We start from the raw sequence: 6,055 nt of genomic DNA, 5'->3' as shown, positions 1-6,055 counted from the left end.
ACATTTATTGATCTGTGCATGTTAAACTGTTCCTGCATCTCTGGTATAAAACCCACTTGATCATGGTGTATTTATCTTGTTGATATGCTGTTAGATTTGGTTAGTAGTATTTTGTGGAGGATTTTTGCATGTATGTTCAACAGGGATATCGGTCTGTAGTTTTCTTTTTTTTTTTTTTTTTTTGTTAGGTCCTTTCTTGGTTTTGGTATTAGGGTGATACTGGCTTCCAGGTTTTGGTATTAGGGTGATACTGGCTTCATAGAATGATTTAGGGAGGATTCCCTCTTTCTCTATCTTTTGGAATAGTTTCAGTAAGATTAGTACTAATTCTTCTTTGAATGCTTCATAGAATTCAGCTGTGAATCCATCTGGTCATGGACTTTTTTTGTTGGCATTTTTTTTTATTACTATCTCAATCTCACTCTGTGTTATAGAATCTAGATATTAGACCCTTGTCAGATGCATAGTTTGCAGATATTTTCCCCCATTCTGTATGTTGTCTGTTTGCTTTGTTGATAGTTTCTTTTGCCATGTGAAACCTCTTTAATTAGGTTCCATTGTCAATCTTTGTTTTGTTGCAATTTCCTTTTGGCATCTCATCATGAAATCTTTGCCAGGGCTTGCATCCAGAATGATATTCTAGATTATCTTCCAGAGTTTTTATAGTTTTAGGCTTTGCATTTAAGTCTTTAGTCCATCTTGGGTTGATTTTTGTATATGCTGTAAGAAAGGGGTCCAGTTTTATTGTTCTTCATATGGTTAGCCAGTTATCTCAGCACTATTTGTTGAATAGGGAATCCTTTTCCTATTGCTTGTTTTTGTCAACTTTGTCAAAGATCAGCTGTAGGTGTGCAGCTTTATTTCCTGGCTCTCTATTCTGTTTTATTGGTCTATGTTGACACTCTTTCTGAAGGTCATTTAATCATAAACATGAGTGTTTATTTTTTGAGTTCTATTTGAGTCTATTGGTTTATATGTCTACCTTTATACAAGTACCATACTGTTTTGATTACTGTAGCTTTGTAACATGTTTTGAAATCAGGATGTGTGAAGCCTCCAGCCTTGTTCTTCTTTCTCAAGATTGTTTTAGCTATTCATATCCTTTCAGATTCCATATATGATTTAGGATTAATTCTCCTATTTCTTAAAAACAATGCCATTGAAATTTTGATAGGGGTTGCATTAGATCATTTTGATATGGATTGATATAGATCATTTTGAGTAGTATGGGCATTTTAACAATGTTAAGCATTACCATTTATGAACAAAGGGTGTCTTTTCATCTGTTTGTGTCTTCTTTAATTTATTTCAGTAACGTGTTGTAGTTTTCAGTGCACAAGTATTTCATCTCTTTGGTTAAGTTTACTCCTAAGTAGTTTTTTATTGCTATTTTAAATGGAATTGTTTTCTTAATTTTCTTTTCAGATTGTTCATTACTAATATATAAAAATGCAACTTTCTTTGTCCTTCAACTTCACTGATTTTGTTTATTCTAACAGTATTTTTTGTGTGTAGAATCTTTAGGGGTTTCCACATACAAGATTATGTCATCTGTGAACAAAAATGTTTTAATTCTTTCTTTTTAATTTTGATGACTTTATTTCTATTTCTTGCCTAATTGCTCTGGCTAGAAGCGAGTGCTTTCTTGAACAGAAGTGGCATGAGTGGGGATCCTCACCTTGTTCTTAATCTTAAAGAAAAGCTTCCAGTTTTTAACCACTAAATGTGATGTTCACTGTGGGCTTCTCATATATAACCTTTATTATGTTGAGGTAATTTCCTCCTATTGCTAGTTTGTTGGCAGTTTTTATTGCAAAAGTGCTTTAAATGTTGTCAAATGCTTTTTCTACATCAAGCGGTGTGATCATGTGATTTTTATCCTTTGTTCTGTTAACATGGTGTATTATATTTGATTTTTACATGCTGAACCATCCTCACCTCCCAGGATAAATCCCACTCTGTCATGGATATTATCATTTTAATGTGCTATTGAACTTAGTTTTCTAGTATTTTGTTGAGGGTTTTTATGTCAATATTCATCAGGGATACTGGACCGTAGTTTTTTTTTTGTTATCATTTTGTTGTAGCTCTTGTAGTTTTATTTCTTATAGATTTTAGTCTGGCATTGGTATCAGGGTAATGCTGGCTTCGTAAAATGAATTGGGAAGTGTTCCCTTTCCTTCATGTTTCTGGAAAAGTTTGAGAAGAATTGATGTTAATTGTTTCTCCACTAAAGGCTGGTCCTAGGCTGTTCTTGTTGGAAAGCTTTTGATTACTGACTTCTCTGTTCGGATTTTATATTTCTTCATGATTCAGTCTTGTTAGCTGTAAGTTTCAGGAATTTATCAATTTCTTCTATGTTATCCAACTTATTGGCATATAATGGTTCATAGCATTCTCTGATCATTCTTTGTATTTCTGTGGCATCAATTGTAATGTCTTCTTTTTCATTTCTGATTGTGGAGACAACAGTGATTCTATCTTTGATGCTAATCCACTATATTGATTTCTGATTAGCCCCAGTCCCGTGAATGCCTCCTGATTCCTACTTTACTTACTGCCCCTAGAATACAAACATATGAACCTTGACGTCATGGCACAAATTATAGGTTATGATGCATGTAGCATTCCTGCCTGTTCTGGAAGGTTGCCCTTAATTATCTCCCTGAAGCATGTATCCCCTTTCCCTATGGCATTTATACCCTAGCTCTGGGGAATAACAGCAAAGAGATCTACCTGTCTTGCAGCCACCCAAGACTACATTTCTGTCTGTAAGTTTCTCCAATAAAATATCCATTACTGACAAACTGGATTTGTCTGTCTTGTTCTTTGGTTTTTTGGTTCCTGTAGCATTTGGGGATCACTTTGCATATATGGCCTTTTCACAGAACACTAATTCTCTTTAAATGAGTCTTCTCTTTTTTTCTTATTCTAGCTAAGAGTTTCTCAATTTTATTGCTGGGCCAGGCACAGTGGGTCATGCTCATTATACCAATATTTTGGGAGGCCAAAGTAGGAGATTCACTTGAAGCCAGAATTATGAGACCAACCTGGGCAGCAAAATGAGACTCCATATGTACAAAAAATTTTACAAATTTAAATGTTGTCAAATGTTTTTTCTGTCAAATGGTGGTGTGTGCCTATTGTCCCACCTACTTGGAAGGCTGAGGTGGGAGGATCGCTCGAGTCCAGGAATTTGAGGCTGCTGTGAGCTATGACCATGCCACTATACTCCACACTGGGCAATAGAGTGAGACCCCATCTTAAAAAAGTTTTTTTTTTTTTAAGCCAACTCTTAGTTTCACTGATTTTTATATTGTTTTTCTATTCTCTATTTCATTTATTTCTGCTCTGATCTTCATTATTTCCTCCTTTCTGTTAACTTTAGGTTTAGTTGTCCTTAAAGTGTTTTGAGGCATAAAGTTAGGCTGTTACTTTGAGATCCTTCTTTTTAATGTAGGTGTTTATCATAATAAGCTTTCCTCTTAGTATTGCCTTTGCTCCACCCCATAAGTTTTGGCATTTTGTGTCTTCATTTTCATTTGTTTCAAGACATAATAATTTTCTTTGTTATTTCTTCTTTAATTCATTGGTTGTTGGAGAGCATATTGTTTAATTTCCACATGGCTGTGAATTTTCTAGTTTTCCTTCTGCTATTGATTTTTAGTATCATTCCATTGTAGTAGAAAGGTGGGAGGATGATTAACAAGTGAAAATTTATCTATAAGTCTTTCATTGAAACCTCAAGGATCAGGGTTACTAAAAGCTTGCTTGAGAGCAAAGAACGGTAACTAGAAATGAATTCTAGTGCTTATTGTAAGTAATGCTTATTGTAAACAAATTCAGATGTGCGGCATGTCTTTGATATGCTCTATTTTATGTAGCCTATATTTTGTGTTATTTTCATTTATGTACAGATAAAAGGGCTCTATTAGATCTTTTCCCAGAGTTACCCTAGATCTGCTTTTTAAGGCTTGGCTTCTGTCTTCTGGATTCTCACTTTACAGGGCACTCCGTTCTCACTCTGGGTTAGGCATGGTACCAGGTACTGCAGTGACAGAGATGAACGAGTGCACCTGCACTTAAAGGGCTTTCAGTGTTTACACATAATGTGGTGATGAAACAGGTGGGCCATTCAGAAAAGGAATCTACTGTGTTGCAGGAACTTTAATATGTCAGCTCATTTAATATAATAATATCATGTGACATAGGGATTCTTTCCAATAAATAGATGAGAACAAATAAAACTTAAAGAGGAAAACTGCCTTAAGTTTACCCTGCCAGGAAACGGCAGAACTGAGACTTAACTAGGTCTACATAATCTCAAAACTAACACCTTTAGAAATGCATTGTCTTCTCCCCATACCTCCCATGGAAAGGAATGACTCCCTAAATTGCATGCTTCCTGTATGAATCCAGGGATTCTTTATAGAATCTCAGATAAGGCTAAAAAACATTGACAACAAAAATCTCCAAAATTATTCCCATATCTAGAGAATAAAGTAACTCTTTCTTTCATAGTCTTTAAGATTAATGGAATCACTATTGGCATCTGCCTAGACTTTTTCTGAAATTAGTAACTTTAATTCCCCATTGCATTCTGGAGGAAATGTATTTTAGAAGTCAGAGAAGCTAAATTCACTAAAAATATGTATGGATTCATTTACTGCACAATTGGTATGCTTCTGCTGGATAGTTTTCTTCAAGCATCTTCAAAATTAAGAGCACATCACATATTGTGCTGTAGGCAGAACCAGGAGTCCTGTAGCTAACTCAGCCTTGGAAAAAGCTTTAGATCCTTGGAGTTGGAAATGGCCTTAGGACAGGTCATCCAGCTTCCTGCCTACTGCGGGAGCCCTCTCTATAACATTCATAGTGAATGGTTGATATGATTTGGATCTTTGTCCCCACCCAAATATCATGTTTAATTGTAATCCCCAATGTTTTAGGTGGGGCCTGGTGGCAGGTGATTGGATCACGGGGGCAGATTTCTCATGAATGGTTTAGCAACAGGGTGCGGTTCTTGTGATAGGAAGTTCTTGCAAGACCTGGTTGTTTAAAAGTGTGTAGCCCCTCCCCCGTCTCTCTCTTGCTCCTGCTCTGGCTATGTGACTTGCCTGCTCCCACTTCATCTCCTGCCATGATTGTAAGTTTCCTGAGGCCTCCCCAAAAGCTGAGCAGATGCTAGCATCATGCTTCTGGTATAGTCTGCAGAACCGTGAGCCAATTAAACCTCTTTTTTAAAATAAATTAACCAGTCTCAGGTATTTATAGCAATGGTCCTTTAGCTGCTGCTTGAATACTTCCAGGAACAAAGAACTGATCATCTCTTGAAGTCCCTTGTTCCATTGTTGAATAATTCTATTTGTTCTTTCTCAAGGTCACTCAGCATCAAACTAGGAATCAGATACACTGAGGTTCTAGTCCAAGATCTGTCACTTAGTAACCCAATGATCTTGGGTAAGGCAAGGCAGTTCAACTAACTAGAATACTTTTTCTTCACCAAGTCTCCATGAACATACCAAACAGCTGTCTTGTCTCCCCCAGTTAGTCTTCTCTCCTCTAGGCTGAAAATCCATTATATTTTCAACTTCCTCTTATATGTTGCTTTCTGAGCAGGAATGCACCGAGCATCTTCCTTGGTAGATATTTCCCTCAAAAGCAGATTCTTCCCGTTTCCAAGGCATATGATTTCCCCAAGCCAATAAGTGACACCTCCCAAACAATCAATATAAGCAAACTTATTCCCTCATTAGCCTGCTGAATGGTCTCGAAGCCGCTTTCCAACCAAAACCACAGTATTTTTTCCAATCTGCTTATCTTTTTCAGTAACAATCACAAACATCGGTTTATTACCTAGCCATGCCAAGCCAATCATCATGACAGTCCAGAAAAATGACAAAACAGGCACAGCTTCTTGCTGCGGTCCCTTCCTTTGATGAACTAACCCAACACCCAATCTGAGTCGCCTTGCAGAGGCCGTTGCAGTGCCTTGTCCCTCCCCCATCTCAGTCACATGGGACGACCTGTGACTTGTGGAGTAGCAATCAGAATT

The sequence above is a fragment of the Sapajus apella genome, unplaced genomic scaffold (genome assembly GCF_009761245.1).
Source record: "Sapajus apella isolate SASKATOON/1434 unplaced genomic scaffold, GSC_monkey_1.0 scaffold117, whole genome shotgun sequence".
NCBI classification, from domain to species: domain Eukaryota; kingdom Metazoa; phylum Chordata; class Mammalia; order Primates; family Cebidae; genus Sapajus; species Sapajus apella.
The sequence above is the reverse complement of the archived record's forward strand: the minus strand, read 5'-3'. Positions refer to the sequence as shown.